Below are 19,184 nucleotides of genomic sequence, written 5' to 3'. Positions count from 1 at the left end.
ACCATTGCAATCCAACTAGCAATAAAGCAGTGTTCCCCTTTCTTCACACCTTTGCCAGCATGTGCTGTCACTTGAGTTTTTGATCTTAGTCTTTCTGACTGGTGTAAAGGATGGGGGAAAGTTGTGAGAGGGGGTGATAAGGAGGGGGGCAGTGAGTGGGATCTAAAGTGAATAAGTAAAAAATAAGTTAATTAATTACATTTAAAAATCAACATGCACACACATACATAGACACACAGACACACACACACACACACACACACACAGCAAAAACAAAAACTAAAAAAAAAAAAAGTAGTTTTGAATTGTATTTCCCTGATGGCAAAAAATGCTGAACATTTCTTTATGTGTCTTTTAGCTCTCTCAGATTCCTCTAAAGAAAATTTCCTGTTTAGGTCTGTACCCCATTTTTTATTAATCATAATGTTTGGTTTATTGAGGTATAGTTTCTTGAGTTTATTATATACTTTGGGTGTTAGCCCTTGATTGGATATGGAGTTGAAAATATTTTCTCATTCTGCAGCGTGAAGTTTGGTCCTATAGAAGTAGGGTCCTTTGCTCTACAGAAGGTTTTCAGTTTCATAATGTCCCATTTATTAATTTCAGATCTTAGTGGCTGTGCTATTGGTGTTCTTTTTTTTCCTATTTTTTTCTTGTTTTCTTCTTTCAGCTACTCATTGTTCAATGTCCACGACTATGACTATTTGTTAAACTTTGTTTGAAAATATGATGAAGTGCACTCTATTTTGCTCACTATTATTAATTTACTTGGAATTAATTTATACAGTAATGAATTCATTTTGGAAGGACAGGCATGCATGCCCTTAGTTCTTGTTCTTATTCACGTGCCGTCTTCACTGTCCTCTCTGGACAGCTGTGATGCCTGTTCGCTGTGTAGTCCTTTTTTTCAAATAGTCATCATCCTACTAGCATGGCATAGCTATTACAGCGCTTTCTTCCTCCCTTCCTCTGAAGAGCCATCCTCTACTCTCATGTGTTTCTGCTTACTTCATAAATTTACTCTATGAACACGCTGAATATAAATATAAATCTCTAGCCTGGTATGCTAAGATAAAACATGCGATGCTTGACTTCCCGAGTCTGGCTTATTTTGCTTAACCTGATGTGCTTGAGCTCCATCTAGTTTCCCTAAAACATCATGACCTACATGTTGAATACACAAAGTTCTAATGTGCACATGTGCCATACTTTTTTTTTATTAATTTATATAAGAGGATAAACATTTGGTCTGTTTCTTAGCTCCTTTGAATTGTGTAGCAGTAAACATTGATGTGTAGATATCCTATGGCATGTCAATGTAGAGTCCTGTGAGTAGATACCCTGGGTGGTATAGCTGGGTCATATGGAAGTCTGGTATTAGTTTTCTGAGGAACCCCTACAGTGATCTCCGCAATGAATTTTCCTCTTTACCCTGTCACAAATTATATATAGCTCCTCTTTCTCCACATCCCAGAAACAAGTTCCTTTTTGTAAAATGACCTAAAATATTTTATTTCAGTCTCAAGTAATAGGTAATCTGAATTCATATATATTTTCTCCCTATATAAATGTTGTGCTAATTAGAAGCATAATTTTATACTTTATAACTAGGCAAGTAATTATAAGAAGTAGTCATCACATTTGTAAGTTACTATTTACATTTTCAGTGGCTCAATGAAAAATAGACTTGCAACAAGAGTTGATTATTAAGAACTCACCCAGGTAAAAGGAGACTGCAGCAGATGATAAGTTATCCATATTAGAGTGTGTTAGCACTCAAGTAACATCACGTAAATGCCATGACTCCCTTAAAGCAGCTTCAGGTCTTATTGTTTTCTGTATCCTGAACATACCAGTGCTTTCTGTCCCGAAATGTGAATTTCAAAGTTGTTTCAACAACTCTGGGTAATATAGTCATAAGCTATTTCCCTATAAATATCACAAAAGGACAGCAGTTTTGAAATATAGATACCTTTGCACAGTGCCATGGGGCATAAAATCTGACTCATTTCTCTTCATAACCCATAATATACTATATGAGTCATTAAGTTCAATTAATTTTCCTTCCATGATGTGTACCAATTCATCTTTCACTCTTCTTCCTGCCATTGCTGTAATTGATGTCCTCAGAACACACTTTTTGTAGACTTGGTAGGTCTAATTTTGTCCTTGTCACGAGTGCCTTCCTTCCTGGATCTGAAGCAAATGTATTCCTATCATAGCTCTAGATATGTTGTCATATCTACCCATTTACTCTGGGAATAATATTATATGTTTACCTCACATATTAATATAAGTTTGTGGGTTGTTTACCTATAGACATACATTTATGAAGCAGTTACACTATCTTTACCTTGTCAGTTACTACTAATACAACTTTTTTTTTTAATCAAAGAGCTTAAGCTCTAATGGTTCAGATCTGAATTATGCTTAGTACTGCTTATGAGTTGTGTAAGCTCAAGATATTTTCCTTAGATTTTTTCTTTTCTTTTCCTTTTTCTGTTTTTTTTTGGGGGGGGGTGGGAGTTGCAGGATCTTTTTATGTAGGCCTTAATTACCTGGAACTCTGTGTAGACAAGTTTGTTTCCAGTACTCTCTGTATATACAAGTTGGCTTTAAACTCACAGAGCTCTCTGCTTACACTATCTCCTAAGTTCCAGGGGCAAAAAGAATTGACCATTGTGCCCAGTTGAGTCTCAGATTTCTTATAAGGTCTCCTAACACAATCTGAAGGTGAATGTTCCATAAGAAAAACCCTTATGGATCACTTAGCATTTAGCAAACCACTTAAAGAGTTATTGATTATTATTATTGTTTAAATAAATAAAAACATTCTAAAATATGTTGCAAAGAAAGAGGCATGTAGTGACAAGGAAGTTTCATTTAAAATAATTTATAAAGGAAATTATTCTAGTCAAATATTTCATTGAATAATCTATAAAATGTGAATAATATAAAGTAGATCATATGAGTATAAACATGTTTGCAGAGTCTATAGGCTCAAAAGTGATAAAAAAAATTATCAAGACTTTTGCCCATTCATAAAAGTGAGAAAGTCAGTCATAAATCTCCTGACCATGACTTCACACACATTTTGTCTTATAAAGAAATTAAAGAATTTTTGACCTTATTAGCTATGATCCATTGCTCGAGTGACAGCCAAGACTATAAAACATTCATAGATTCACATTCTCAGGAGAACCCAAGAGTAATCAAGGGAGTATGAAGGAAATTTGGGCACAGATTTTCTGTATCTGTTTATGTGATAATCACTCAGCTTATTACAAAATTTGCTAGGGAAAAACAAGTTCAATTTCCATTGGATGGTAATTTCTCTTATCTTTCAAATGCACCCCACCTGTCTGTTGCCTGCTACTGTGTGACTTACCAGAGTCCTGTTTCTCTCTAGGATACCTGCAGACAACACAGAACAGGTGCTTTTGGTTTCCTATGTTTCTCTCCTCCAAATTACCTTCTACCCTGAAGTCAGAAGAATTTTTAAATGCAGTTTGGATTCTGTAACCAATCATGCTTCGAACATTCAAAAGGTTTTAGTGTCTCGGATGAAGTACAATATCCTTTTAATAAAGTGGGAGTTGCCAATAGTTTGGCTATGATAACTCAGTACCTTCATCTTTGACACCTGACAGTTTTTGCCTGTTTTTTACCTGCCAGTTTTGCCCACTTCCTTTCATGTATTAGATGCAGTTCCTTCCCTTGTCTGTGTCCCCTTCCTGTCTGATAGGCAGAAACAATGACTCTCAGCCCATAGACCCATGCCATCATTTGGCTCCAACATCAATGGAAGTACCTCTGGAGAATAAAGATATCTATAGAGGCCTTAGCTATGTTTAATGTGCTTGTATAACTGAACTGTCTCTTTCCACCCCACACACACATTAGTGGATGTGTGCATTAAGGGCCCCGAATTAGGTGGTGCTGTGCTCTTTTATTCCTAACAAGACTGCTTCACATCATCATTACAGTAAGATTATGATGTACAAGTCAGGCCATGGTAATGATTACAAGAGGCTATGTTTTCAGAGCTAGGTTACACCTTGGAACACTGAACATTCTCAGAAATTAGATTCTTCTTCCTCAACCCCTTTTATCCAAGAAAGTTTTCTTTACTGACTTTAATAAAAAATAAATTAATATCATACATCCCTGGTACCATAAATTCTGTTAGAAAATTAATGAACAGGGATATTCATAGGCCTTGGAAGATAAGCTGCAATTCTTTGTTTTGATAAATATATGTAACTGAACACACACACACACACACACACACACACACACATATATATGTATATATATATATATATATATATATATATATATATGATTGTGTCTATTGGCTAGTGTTCTTGCAAACCAGGAGGCTCTTTTTTGCAGTAACTACGGGTTTCATACTGCTCAAAGCACTGAGACTAAGTGCGGCTAAGTGCTCAGCCTTAAGTGAGATCAATCAACTTCTCAAAGACCCAGAGAATGTCATAGGGAAAAGGTTGAAATGAATGTAATAGACAGAAGACGAGTAGGGGTAGCATAAATGGTGTCTTCTGGATGTGACACGGCCATTGCATTTCTGAACTAACATTAGCTGTGGTTACCGAAAAGAGACATATAAACAAGAGATCCCAACAAAGTCAAGTCATGGTTTAGGGAGGGATTCAAGTGATCTAGCAGTTCATGATGAGTTATTGTCAGATAATGAATTCAGGAGGATGTAGAGACATTGTATTCAGTACTTTAGCCCCTGATAAGCAGTCCTTGCTCCTGTAAATAGTTCTCCATCCATCTTCATATAAAAAACCCTAATTAAGACCTGTGGGTCACCAAAACAGAACATAAAGTAGAAGGGGATGAGTTGGTTAGGAGAAGAGGTTTAATGGGAGAGGAGTGTCAATGAGTGGCCAGTATAATACAGACACATTAAACATAAGTTTTCAATCACCTAAAATGTTATAACTGAGTTGAAATGACCATTCTACTAATCAAAGTACTAGGGTATATGGAACTTAAAGTGGCTACCTCCTGTACCAAGGCAGGATTCCAAGTGGAGGGATAAGGACAACAACAAATCACTCACAAAACCTTTGACCCAAACTTTGTCCTGCCTATAAAGAGTACAGGGTCAAAGGTGGAATAGAGAATGAATGTCCTTCTGCCCATCCAGTGACTGACACACCTTGAAAACTGTCCCATGGGCAAGAATCGTCCCTGACACTATTAATGATACGCTGCTGTTGTGATTGCAAACAGGAGCATCTGAGGCTCAACACAGCAGCTGATAGAAACAGATGTAGAGACCTATAGCTAAACATTAGATGGTGTTGTGGAAAAGTTTGGGGGAAGGATTTTGGGACCTGAAAAGGATAGGAACTCTACAAGAAGACTAACAGAATCACCTAATCTGAATGCTTGAGGGCTCCCAGAGACCAACCAAAGAACATCCATGGGCTAGACCTAGGTTCTCCTGAACATATATATCATATATAAAGCTTCATATGCTTTATATATGCTCCCCCCCAACAACTGTAGTGGGGGCTATCTCTTCCCTACTCTGTTGCCTGTGTACTGATCCCTTTCCTCTTACTGGGCTGCATTTCCTGGCCTCAGTGGGAGAGGATGCACCTAGTCCTGGAGTGACTTTATGAGCCAGGTTGGATTGGTACCCAAGGGTGTCCTCTTCCTTATCAGAAAAAAAGGGTAGGGGTGGTGGAGGGACTGTGTGAGAAAGGGCCTTGGAGAAGAGGGGGCATTGAAATTGGAATGCAAAGTGAGTAAATAGATAAATTAATGAAAAATATTAAAAACTATGGAGGGGGCACAATTTAAATATGCTTCTCAGGAAAAGGACCATAATTTTATTTTATATGAATGCTATTCTTTATACCATTTGATGGAGTTTAGAGACAAAAATACTTTTAAATTGAGCTTTTCTGACTAGTTTTTGTTGTTGTTGTTTATTTTCTGGAAATTGCAATAGTCATATTTAGGTAGATACCTCTAGGAGTAAATGTATATGCACCAGATTTTCCTTAGCTAATAATTGAGATTCTCTGGTTTTCTCTGGATTATGTAGATAAACACATTTACTCTATTCATGAAAGAGACTATCTCTGGGGTGATCACTGTACTACTTTCCTTTCTTGAGATCCATGTGCTTCTCATTTTCTTGATCCACGGCACCAGAATGCAATGGAAACCTCTTGATTGGTAACTTTCATTAGTATTTTTTCTTCTTTTTAAGTAGCACTGCCCATAATAGCACAAAGTGACCTCAGTCTCATGATGTTCCTCCTTAAGTCTCCCAAGTAAAAACATTGCCAACTTGCCATACCATACCTGTCTTGGCTTTTACAGTTGCTTTGGGTCTCATATTTCTGTAACATTTTCCTCTGTCTAGGTTGTAAATAGGTTGGCCACATCTTGCCATTATGAGAAGGTCATTTTTGCCCCTTGCAATAGTCTGCTCATGTCAAGCATGCTAGCTTTCAACTCAGTTATTTTTCTTTTAACCTTAGGCCTCTTGTACATTGCAAAGGTCTCTGGGTTTGTTAGGAGGATTTATAGAAATTCTGCTTCTAAGGTATATATCAGAGCAGATGGAAGAGCATGTATACAAGTCAGACAAATAAACACTTTCCTTTATTCCCAGATAGACATCAATCATGAAAAAAGGCATTCGATTCATCTGGAGCCTTCCTCTTTGACTCAAGGAAGGGAAACTGTGAGGGTAGACTTCTCTCAGCAATGTCTCCCTATGAAAGCTCATGAACACTGAAATCACTTTACCTTGAACTTTATATCCCTGTATCCAGGGATACAGGAGGCACCCTATCACCAAAGAGGGCACGACCTGACTCCTAGAGGACCAGCTTTAACCCATGTCCCAGATCTCTACCTGCCTCCGAGGCTGGCTCCAGTCAGAGACACCCAGGCCAGTTAACACCAAAGGTAACCAGATGGTGAGAGATAAGCATCAGAACCCAGTTCTCCCATCACAGCAGGTCCTGGAAACCTCAGCACACCCATCACACCTGAAAAACAAGATTATGACTTAAAAGCTCATCTCATGAAGATTATAGAGATCATAGGCCCTTAAGGAGATTATAAATACCTGCTTTAAAGAAATGCAGAAAAACACAGGCAAACAGAAATAAGCCCCTAAGGAGGAAAAAAATAAATCGCTTAAAAAATACCAGAAAATACAATCAAGCAGGTGAAGGAATTGAACAACATGATCCAAGACTTAAAAATGGAAATAGAAACAAGAAAGAAATCACAAATGTTGGCAACCCTGGGATAGACAACTTAAGAAAGATATCAGGAGCTATGGATACAAGCATCACCAACAGAATACAAGAGACAGAAGAAAGAATCTCAGGTGTAGAAGATACAAGATATTGATACATCAGTCAGAGAAAATACAAAGTATAAAAAGCTTCTAACCCAAAATATTCTGGAAATTCAGGACACAATGAAAAAATTCAAATCAAAGAATAATAGGAATAGATGATGGTGAAGTTCCAGCTCAAAGTTCTAGTTTTAAAATTTGAAAGACATACCATTTTAGTTTAGATTGAGGACGATGTCTTGTTCTTCTCTAGGTTACTCTGTAATGGCAGAAAGCAGAGCTATTACACATTCTGCTGTTAATTTTTAGATCTGTCACTCGGAAGCAGAGCAAGATGGCCAAGGACATCTGGAACCTTTTCGTTTACCAACATGAGATCTAAACAAGTGTGAGTCTACAAAATTATTCATTGTTTTGTTTCTTTTCTACTGAATCTCTCACTTAGCATAGAGCCTGTGCATGCTTCCTCCCATATCCCCAAAAGAACCCCAGCAAGACCTCATCTGGATTTTGTTTTATTTATGTCACCAGCTGAGAGAAATATTGATGTTAGACAGCTGGCTTTAACTACCCCTACTTCCCATATATTTTCTTGTATTCCTTATAATGACAAAATAGCACAGGATTATTTTTATAGATAGCAGTGTGTCATAGAATGTATTTTTTTCTTCTGAAGTGGAAAATGGAGAAACAAATTGTTAAACTTACCTTCAATTATGAAAAAAATACAAGGGAAGTTGTCTACTTGATAAAAGAGCATATGTCTATGACATTTCTAAAATACCACTATGTGTACAAGTTTTATCTGGAAGACAGTAGAACAGAGATCTGCTTATACCAGAGTGACCATGTGATTACATAGAGAGTCTTTGGATGCTAATGGAATATGGAAATGATACCATTACTGTCTGTTTAGCTATTAACCTCCTGTCCTAGTTCAAGCGGATATGTTGAACATTTAAAAACTGAGCAATGACCAAACAAGTAATCAGGCACAACACAGTTAACCTGAAGACAGAATAAGTTCTTTTTCCGAGTGATTATACAATTATTCATTGTTTTGTTTCTTTTCTACTAGTGGATTAAAGAGCAAAGGCATATGAGGAGCAAGTGCTTGTGTGATTTCTATGGGGTACTCCTTGTTATGTGTGGTACACAGCTACTAAAGGTCACAAGACTAATTAGCAGCATGTTGATGACAAAAATCCTGTGCTCCTGACTCACTTGCCAAGACGGGCTAGTGCAGGCAAATTTATAACTCTCTTATTATGGATGCTTTCAAAAATTTTTACATACATGCAAGATTGTAACATTCCACTGTCTTTAGTATATTGAATATAAAAGCCCTTAATTATGAGTAGCTTAATATCACCTATTCACAGACTCAGTTACTGTAAGATCCAAGAGAAATGCCTTACAAAGTTGGTCTTTTGTGTTATACCATATAAACTACAGTTACATTGTTTTACTTACACTGTGATTTTATGTTCTTGCTCTGATAAACTGATAATTCCACATAGAATTTAACTACCGTCTATCATTTGTAATTTAAGAGCATTGACACATGTTTACATAAATATGCAGGAAAGACAGTAGGAACTGTCACAATTAAGCCCTAATACTGAGTACTCCATTTGTAAACTAAGCACCAAATAGTACTCATTGTTAGAATAAATGTGAAACAGTTTAAGTAAGCCATGGCTTATTTGCCTGTGTGTTTAGGGCTGGTTGTTAAGGCTAGAGGGTCAAACTCCATATTCATGTCATCACGCCCATCATCTTTCATTTTCAAAAGGAAGACAAATGAGAAGAAAAAGAGAAACTGCCTGATGTTGGGGAATTAAATTAGAATATAATTATTACCCCATGTCTTCACAAAAGACATTTGTAACATTTAAGATTTCTGCTAATTGCACAAGGTACATTATCATGCAAAAGAATGTTACTGAAGGTTGAAAAGGACAAACCAACTATTCTCGTACATCACCATAATTATGCAGGCCCATGTTCGAACAATTACATCTATGTAGACCCACTGTTAAAATCAATGTTACTTGTACAGCTAGTCCTTAATCAATGAAATCAGTCAATTTCCCATGGTCACATCCTTCTTCTTAATTAAGACAGTGATATCTCTGGAGCACAGGGTCTCCAAGAGATAAATAAGTACAGAGGTTGGGAAATGTCAAAGAGGTGACTCCAGATTTTACTCCTGACGAACTTGGGAGGAAATAAGACAGTTCCTTCAGTTCAGGGAAGCAGCACAATCTTCTAAAGCGATGGCTTAGCATTCATTAAGAAAAGAGCAAGGAGTTGTGTCTGACAGAAATAGCACTAATGAGCAGAGAAGGTTTTCAGTGTGCATATCCTTCATAGTCATACTCAGAATTATGAAGGTTGTGCCATCTAAGCCAATTTTAATTAGAATAAGCATGGACCCCTTTGGACAGTTAGCCTTTCTCTCCAAAATCCATTTCAATATGGTGTCACTGTGTTGTCATAATCAAAATGGCAAACTGATGGAATAACCTACTTAAAATGTCCGTGGTGTTAAAGCAGATATGGCAAACAGCCTCTAATGACACATGTAATAAGGTTTTACCTGGGGGACGATGACAGCATGATCTGTGTTGTCAGTGGGGCAGGAATAATGATAGAGGTGATGGTCAGAGTCTTCAAAGATGCACTTTTGCCTCTCTGTTTCACCAATTGGCTGTAAAAGTTCCCTTCATTGTAAAAGAAAGAAATGCTTGCAAGAAAAATGAGACAGCTCTATTAAAATAGAAAATGCAGACATCCCACAGTTTCTTTAAGTAATATGTATAATAGAGACTAGCTGTGCATTCACAGGCTGGGTGTATCCATCTTTTGATCACAGGAAAAACCCCTCTTTGACCAAGAAAATATGAAAAGTAACACATAATATTGATATATTTTCAACTGATATATTGATATGTAATAATTTTATCTCTATAAGAGATAGAATCATTATTTTTCACATATATAAAATAGGGATTGCTCAGTGTTTAAGAAAATGTAATACTCTTTCAGCAGACCAGAGTTCAATTTTCAGCATCCAGGTTGGGCTGCCAACCACTGCATGTAACTCCAATTTCAGGGAATCTCATACCTTCTCTGTCCTCTGCAGGCACCTGTGCTCATGTATGTAAAGCCACATAAAAACAAATAAATATGTACAATTTTAAATTATTTTAAAATATTTACATTTGTTATAGATATGGCTATATATATGAAGATGAAGTGATTGCTAATACTCCTCATGTATCTCTATCTTCAAACATTTTTCAAATATATGCTAGAATATTATATCTGAAATTGTCTATTTTAATAAACACCATAACTGTATATGTTGAAGAACTTGGTGCAGAATATATTTATGCATACTATTATCACAACTATTCTCTTTCTCTGTGTTGCCTAAACTGCAGCCCCAAATAAATATGTCCATATTTTAAATGCGTTAAATTGTTTGATCCTAAAAGCATAAGAATGTGCTAGCTGTCATTCTTTCTATAAAGACTTTTTATATTTCATTTGTAACAAAAATAAAGTAGCTGGAAAAATAAGAAAACATAACAGATTTTTTACACATATGTCATTGATTTTAAAAGAAACTGATCAAGTTATTGCTTGAATCATCTAAGATTTAATTTCAATGTAATTGGGGTGCATTAGATGACTGGGAGTTGGTTTGCTCGGTAAAATTCACAAAGCTTGCTTTAAAATCCCTAAAGGAGGAATAACCCTAATGGATTAGATGGCCAATTATGCCTTCTGAAGTTTACCAATACATTTACAAGCTCTAAAGGTCTTCCTTGTATATGTTCTAAAAGGTCACAGATCCAACAAGAGGCCCAGAGTCCTTTGAAGACACTAAAAGAAGTTTGTAAGAGTCAAAGCAGGAAGGAGGCAGTAGAGCTTCCTTAACTTAGTAGAAGTGACGGGAAAGAAGACAGTAAACTCTTACAGTGATAAAATAACAGACAAGTTGTTAATAGATAGAAGTAAGGGCTCATGCTTTTCTATAAAGTCACACTGTTTGGATTGGAAAGGAAGCTCACTATGGATGGAGAGATGGCTAAGAGTTTTGAATTAGCTTTGGATTTTCATCCAAGAGACCCAGATTCTATTCATGAAACAGGCATTTCTGCTCACAACGATCTATAACTCCACTTCCAAGGTATCTATTACCTTATCTTTTTCATTATCACCAGGCACACATACATGGTCCACAGATGTCCATGGATACAAAATAATGTCAAGCATATAAATTAATGATAAAAATATTTAATATATAAAATATATTATAATTATGTATCTATCCTATCTATCATATGGATTTCAATAAGTTCCAAAGTTTCAAAGATCAAAAAAGCTTAAGCTTTAAATTTAATTTTTAAATGGTTAGGGATGGACTTAAGGAGTTGGAGATGGTGGCAACCCCAAAACCCCATAGGAAGAACAACAGTTTTAACATACCCAGACTCCTCAGATCTCCTAGAGACTATCGAAATAGCATACATGCTGGTCCTTGGCCCCTGAAACATATGTAGCAGAGTCCTACCTTGTGGGAAAGGATCAGCTGAATCCTATAGAAACTTGATGTTCCTAGGAAGGGGGATGCTGTCAGGGATGAGGCAGGGGCTTGTGGGGAAAGCACTCTCTCAGAAGCAAAGGGGAGGAGGTATGGGGTGAAAAACTCATGGAGGGAGAATAGAAAAGTGGCAACATTAAGAATATAAATAAATAAAATAATTTAATAAAAATACCTGTAAAATATTAATAAAAACTCTTTTAAATACTCTAAACAAGGCAGTATAAGTGCAAACCCGTGCCGGCATTCTGAATAACCTGGCTAGAACCTGCTAGAAGAGCTTTCGGGTATGACCTTTATCCATGCTGAGAGGAAAGGAAACAATTCTACTCATAGAATAAACCAAATAAAAAACCAATTTCGAGGGGAGACATGATAAGTCAGATCTCTAAAATGTGTTTCCTTCAGAGCTTTAAACAAAGATATCAGGAGATCAACCCCTGCCTACTTCCCTGTGCCACTGTGAACAGAATCTCATGTTGTTCATATATTGAAAGAGAACTCAGTGTTTGAAAGGTAATGTGGTGTGAGAGGTGGGTCAAAAGCTCAGTGGACAAAGCACCTGGGGAGCCAGAGTGAGAATCAGAGCTCAGATCGGAAGACCCAGAGAAGCTGGACAGACATGGTCTCTCCTTCTGTGTTCTCAGCACTCAAAGGGCAAAGAAAGGTGAATTGGGTAAGCCAGCTCGATTGCCTAGTCAAATAGTTAAGAACAAGGTTTAGTTGGCAAGAATTTTATTGAGTATTTTTGCATCGATGTTCATAAGGGAAATTGGTCTGAAGTTCTCTTTCTTTGTTGGATCTTTGTGTGGCTTTGGTATCAGCGTAATTGTGGCTTCATAGAAGGAATTGGGTAGTGTTCCTTCTGTTTCTATTTTGTGGAATAGTTTGAAGAGTATTGGTGTTAACTCTTCTTTGAAGGTCTGATAGAATTCTGCACTGAAACCATCTGGTCCTGTGCTTTTTTTGGTTGGAAGACTTTCTATGACTCCTTCTATTTCTTTAGGCATTATGGGACTGTTTAGATGGTCTAGTTGGTCCTGATTTAATTTTGGTATTTGGTATCTGTCAAGGAAATTGTCCATTTCCTCCAGATTCTCCAGTTGTGTTGAGTACAGTCTCTTGTAGTAGGATCTGATGATTTTTTGGATTTCCTCAGTTTCCGTTGTTATATCTCCCTTTTCATTTCTAAGTTTGTTAATTTGGATACTTTCTCTGTGCCCTTTGGTCAGTCTGGCTAAGGGTTTCTCTATCTTGTTGATTTTCTCAAAGAACCAGCTCCTGGTTTTGTTGATTTTTTGTATGGTTCTCTTTGTTTCTACTTGATTGATTTTGGCCCTGAGTTTGATGATTTCCTGCCTTCTACTCCTCCTGGGTGAAATAGCTTCTTTTTGTTCCAGGGCTTTCAGGTGTGTCATTAAGATGGTAATGTATGCTCTCTCCATTTTCTTTTTGGAGGCACTCAGGGCTATGAGTTTTCCTCTTAGCACTGCTTTTATTGTGTCCCATAGATTTGGGTATGTTGTGTGCACTCACTAATAAGTGGATATTAACCTAGAAAACTGGAATACCCAAAACATAATCCACACATCAAATGAGGTACAAGAAGAAAGGAGGAGTGGCCCCTGGTTCTGGAAAGACTCAGTGAAGCAGTATTCGGCAAAACCAGAACGGGGAAGTGGGAAGGGGTGGGTGGGAGGACAGGGGAAGAGAAGGGAGCTTAAGGGACTTTCGGGGAGTGGGGGGCTAGAAAAGGGGAAATCATTTGAAATGTAAATAAATTATATCGAATAAAAAAATTAAAAAAAAAACTAAAAAAAAAAGAACAAGGTTTAGTGAGAAATCCTTATTCTGTATAAAGCTAACGGTGACTGGAAGACAATATGTCATCTCAAAGGCCATGTGCACACATCTGAATGCATACCCTACGCATGTAATCACATGTATGTAAAAACATGTGTGTTCATGTAGGCACATGAACAACAACAACAACAAAAATTTCATGAGGATTTAGTACCACACTAAGAAAGACCACTTAATTGTCAGCCATGTAACAGAATTGTATTTAAATCCTTAGCTACAATGTACAGTCAAATGAAAATCAAATCATAACCAAATAAGACTTAAGACTTAAGAGCTTCATATGTAATAGATTGGTTGTTCTCAGAATCTATTTTGATGAGCTGGTTTGTATATTTCAACCCCTACTCTGCTCATATAAAGCAATTTCTGAACACAAATGGAAAGATTATTCTTTGACAGAGTGGTGTTTCACTTTCTGTAGTGGACTCAATTCAAATGGAGACAACATAAAACATACATATACATACATTTAATATCTCACATCCATGCATACCTTTATAAGTGTGTACATGTATACAATGAATACAGATACATGCACCTAGAGATAATTTAATAGTAGTTGACTCTATGGCCTACTAAGCTGCACTCTCACATTAAACAAGGAATTGCTTGCCTACAGAAAGCAAAGCCTGACCAGTCAGTTTAGGCAGAAAAGTGATAGAGCTGTTATCCTCCAACCATGGGTGGATGACATGGTTTGAACTATTTTGATGAACAGATGCAGCCATCCTGAGAAAAACTAGTGGACAAGCTAGAAGAAAGCCCCAGGGAAACTCTGAGGAAACTTGGCTCTCATATGTGTCCCTTGTGTTCTTTCTTCTAGCAAAAAATGGTGGTTTGTGAGCAAGCCACACAGGCCTGAAGCAGCTTCCTTCTTGGTCCTCAGGGAAATGATCCAGTCTGTCCTTAAAGACTGCTTAGCAGGGATCCTGCCTGCCTGGAGAATAGAACTGATTATTTCCACCCTTCCTCTTCTGCCTTTTATCCTGTTTTCTTTCGAGCAAATGCACTTGAGGACTCATTGAATTTTCTGTGGATATGGAATCAGTACAATTGCTTCATATCACCTGGTAAAATAATGCTCAATCCTCTGACATTGTACGTCTCCCTGAATAGACTCTTCAGGCCTTACTATTCCAATGCTGGGTGCCTATAGATCTGTTTCTAAAGACAATAGGTCAGATTATGGTAATCCAAGAATGACATGGAAGCAGTTGCTGCCCATACACAATAGATTCTAATAGGAATATGAATACTCATAAAATAATTCTATGGCCGCTTGCTGCATGTAACTCCTGGTCACAATGTACCAATTATCTGTACAATGAGAGGAAGCGAGTTGTTATACTCTATGGTATGAAACCACCACGCAGCAAGAAATGGTTGATTACCTGGAGAAATAAAATAAAATGATTATTCAGTAGTCTAAAAGCTAACACAACATAAAGATGTTAAAAGGGTTTCCTTATGAACTTACTATTCTTATTTGAAACCTTAATATAAAACAAGAAGGTTTGGAAACAATAGCCTCATGAAACTGCACAAAAATACCACTGTTGTTCAGTGGTAGAGAAACAAGAATATATAAAGGACTTCCATCTGCATTTAGAATAAAGAAAGTGGAAATTTTAATGTTAAAGGTGACAAGAGAATTAACATATCATCCAAATGCATTTTATTCATTAGAAGTAAAAAAAAAAAAAAAAAAAAAAAACAACAACACACCATTTTAAATCTCTCCAAAATAGTTCCATAATCATATTACATGAGGTTTCTTGAGTTTTCAGATAGGAAATGTTCACCTCATAATGTCAGGGTCATGCTGCTCAATTCATTATAAAACATGAATGCTTTATGCACCTCTCCAAACAGAATTCACAAATTTCACATTAACCTCTACTTAATTCATATAAGCAAAAAGAGATTAAAATTACTAAACAGAAAATGGATGCATCAAAATAGGCTCTGGGCATATCCTAGTTTCTTGTCAGATTGTGTAAATAGACTTCAGGGTAAAGGAAGTTAGAGAATAAAAAACCTGAAATTAAAATGAAAGGTCAGTGTCCACTTTTACCAGCCTACTGCGAGAAAAATCATTCCACCAGCCCCAAGCTGCACTTTCTATTCTATGAGAGAAATAGCCATTTGTGAAGGTACACTTTTTGGTTTGAATGGTGCACAGAAACAAAAGATTAACTCTAGAAGAATTTGTGTTTGTTGAAGTCGTGAAAGAGCTTCCATAGACAATGTCAAAAATGCATATGAATATTATCGCCAATTATTTTTAAACATTGGATATTGGATCAATAGATGTATTTCCTATAAGAAGGAGCTATTTACTTGATTAAGAAAAGAGGGAAATACATTCTAGAGTTTAAAATTCTGAGGTATTGGAGATTCTTAACTATCAGCAATCAAAAAGCACAGTATAGGGTTGATTAGATGAATTAATGAATATAGCCCTTGCTATACAAGTAGTGTGAATTTAAACCACAGGATCAGTGTAAAAGCCAGGCTGTTTTAGCAGCAGCCAGTAGATGGGAGGAAGAGACAGGGAGTCCCAGGACAAGATGGCTCCCTCCACTAGATGTTTGGGAAGCTCTTGCTTTGGACCAAAGAAGCAGCCTCGATAAATAAGGCCAAGAATAATTCAAGGAAACACTCTGTCACACATGCAGAAAAGTGTGTAGGCACACACACACACACACACACACACACATGGAACAACACACATGCAAGAAGACAGACATGGCACACACAACACACAGGAAAAGAAGATTAAATAATTAGAAGTACACTGCAAGTCTGACTCAACCTTTTATAAAGAAAGCAAATTAAAACCATCGTGAGGAGAGAGGAGATAAAAGGCACATTTCACAGCAATACCGCTACATACATAATGATGCAAGGGTCCTCAAAAATCTAGAAGCAGATCTGCACAATCAGTAAAACACACAGTATGTTTATTTGTATATCACTGCTCTACAATGCATTGACAGGTGTATGAAAATGCAAAGTTAATTTTTATTATGAAATACAAATGCCGAAACAGACTGAAGAAGGCAGGTAAGGAAGGGGCTGACTCTCTTCAAGATTCTAAGTTCGTGCCATGCCAAATCTATTTGCGTCGGGTTTTAGAAGGTTTCCCTGCAGGATCAGAAACTGTGAAAAGGAAATTGCAGTGATTTAATATTTGTAAAAATTATAATAAATGCAAAAACTGTAGTCAGGGTATGTTTTCACAGTGCTCTCTGCATAGAGACAGAGAATTAAGAAGAAAAGCCACGGCGGCTCTGGGGATTAGAGAAGATATTTTTCAAGTTTGGAAGCAGATGTTGCTCCGTATGTGGTACCTGCGTGCTTTTTATTCACATTGGCTATATCAGCACCAACTTGACTTGCTGCTAATCCAGTAGAATCACTCACTGAATAACCAATTGTATTGTGTTACTCCTTTATAATCCAGTTAACTTGGACACAGTGCTCTTGGGATATTTTCTAAGCAAGCAAAACAAAGAATAAACCCAGAACACTGTAAAAACAATAGAGACTCCTCACTCCTCATTTTATTTTTTCAATAGTTGCATATTGTTTATTTTTATTTTATTTTTAATTTAAATTATTTTATTTATTAACATTCTTCTTAGAGGATATCACTTTCATTTTTTACTGTGTTATTCTACTTTAAAGAATATTGATTTAAACATATACAATGCAAATAAAAATTTAGTCTAATTTTAAGAAGTTTTTGTAGATGAAAAATTTTAAATGAAACCATAAGTTAACTTTTTGAAAATTTGGGAAGTTACTAGTAAATTTTTCTTTATAATATTTGTCTTAGGAAATTGTTATGTCATAGTATCAACTTCATTTTTGTAAAATTTTTTTAAAAAGACAGAAACGATAACTTATAAGTAAGCATTTTTGGGGCAAATCAAGTGAAATAAATTCTTAAAGCATTTTGGTTTTGAGACTGTTAAAATTACAGCACTCATTTTTGATTTAAAATGTATGCAGAAACAGAAACAAGTTTAAGTTTATAACCTGAAGAATTCACATAGAAATAAATCAACCAGAATTATAATTTCAACATCACCACTATAACCACCCACCACCTTCTTTCCGATCTCTACTTCCTATCCAATCCAATACATATGGAGAGAGAGAGAGAGAGAGAGAGAGAGAGAGAGAGAGAGAGAGAGAGAGAGAGAGAGAGAAGAGAGAACAAAGACAGACAGGAAGATGATAATAAACATTAGGACCCCTGGACTCTTCCTAATGCACAAATGCCCTTCCAGTCTGTCCACTCTTCACTGTCTCCTAGAAAGGGTGGTCCCCACTCAGTCAGCTCTTAAACATCATTCTGTCTACTTCCACCACATTCTGATTTCTGAGAGACAGAGAGAGACAGAGAGAGGCAAAGAGGGACAGAGAGAGAGACAGAGAGAGAGAAACTAAGACAGACAGGAAGATGATAATAAAACAAGAAACTATTAAAGATATGCTCATGTTTACCAAAGTTCATATATTTCTGAAAATACCTTTTAAAATTATTTTATTTTTTTATTATTATTCTCTACTAATTATCTTTAGTAATTTCTATCAAATACACATTCAGTTACCTCAGTTCAGTATAGTAAAGCTAATCTCTGAATAACATAGTGAACACTTTTTAAAAAATTACTTTATTCTTAAGAATTTCATACACACATAATCTAAAGATTATTGTTTTAAGAAATTTAATGTGGGGGAAGGAGAAATGGTCCCTGGAATGTGAATTGTGCTCCAGTGGAAATTCCCACACCAAATACACTTGGGCAGTTCCAATTGTACTTAATGTCTCTTTCCTTTCTTTCTTTCTTTCTTTCTTTCTTTCTTTCTTTCTTTCTTTCTTTCTTTCTTTCTTTCTTTCTTTCTTTCTTTCTTTCTTTCTATTATTCTCATTATTTCTCATTATTTCTGGTTTGCACCTGTGAATCCACATACTGCTCAAGTACTGTGTCTGCCCATGCAATGCTCCCCACTATGATATCCGTGGACTCAAACCATCTGAAAATACAAACTCTTTTGTAAGTTGCCTGGGTCATGGTCCTTTATCACAGCAATTAAAAACAATTAAGGTAGACAAGCCATGAACAGATATACATGTGGGGAGAGCTAGGGGATACCCATGATCAAAATACATTCTGGGAAAGGCTCAAGAAATTAAGTTACTATGATTATAAAAATAAAAATGAAACAGATATATGTATATGTCCTTTCTCACCATCCTTTCTAGGATAGTAAGTACTGTGTTACCATGCATTCATCAAACAGGATTTTCTTTATTAATCTAATAATTAC

Source organism: Apodemus sylvaticus, chromosome 2, assembly GCF_947179515.1.
Source record: "Apodemus sylvaticus chromosome 2, mApoSyl1.1, whole genome shotgun sequence".
Classification (NCBI taxonomy): Eukaryota; Metazoa; Chordata; class Mammalia; order Rodentia; family Muridae; genus Apodemus; species Apodemus sylvaticus.
The sequence above is the reverse complement of the archived record's forward strand: the minus strand, read 5'-3'. Positions refer to the sequence as shown.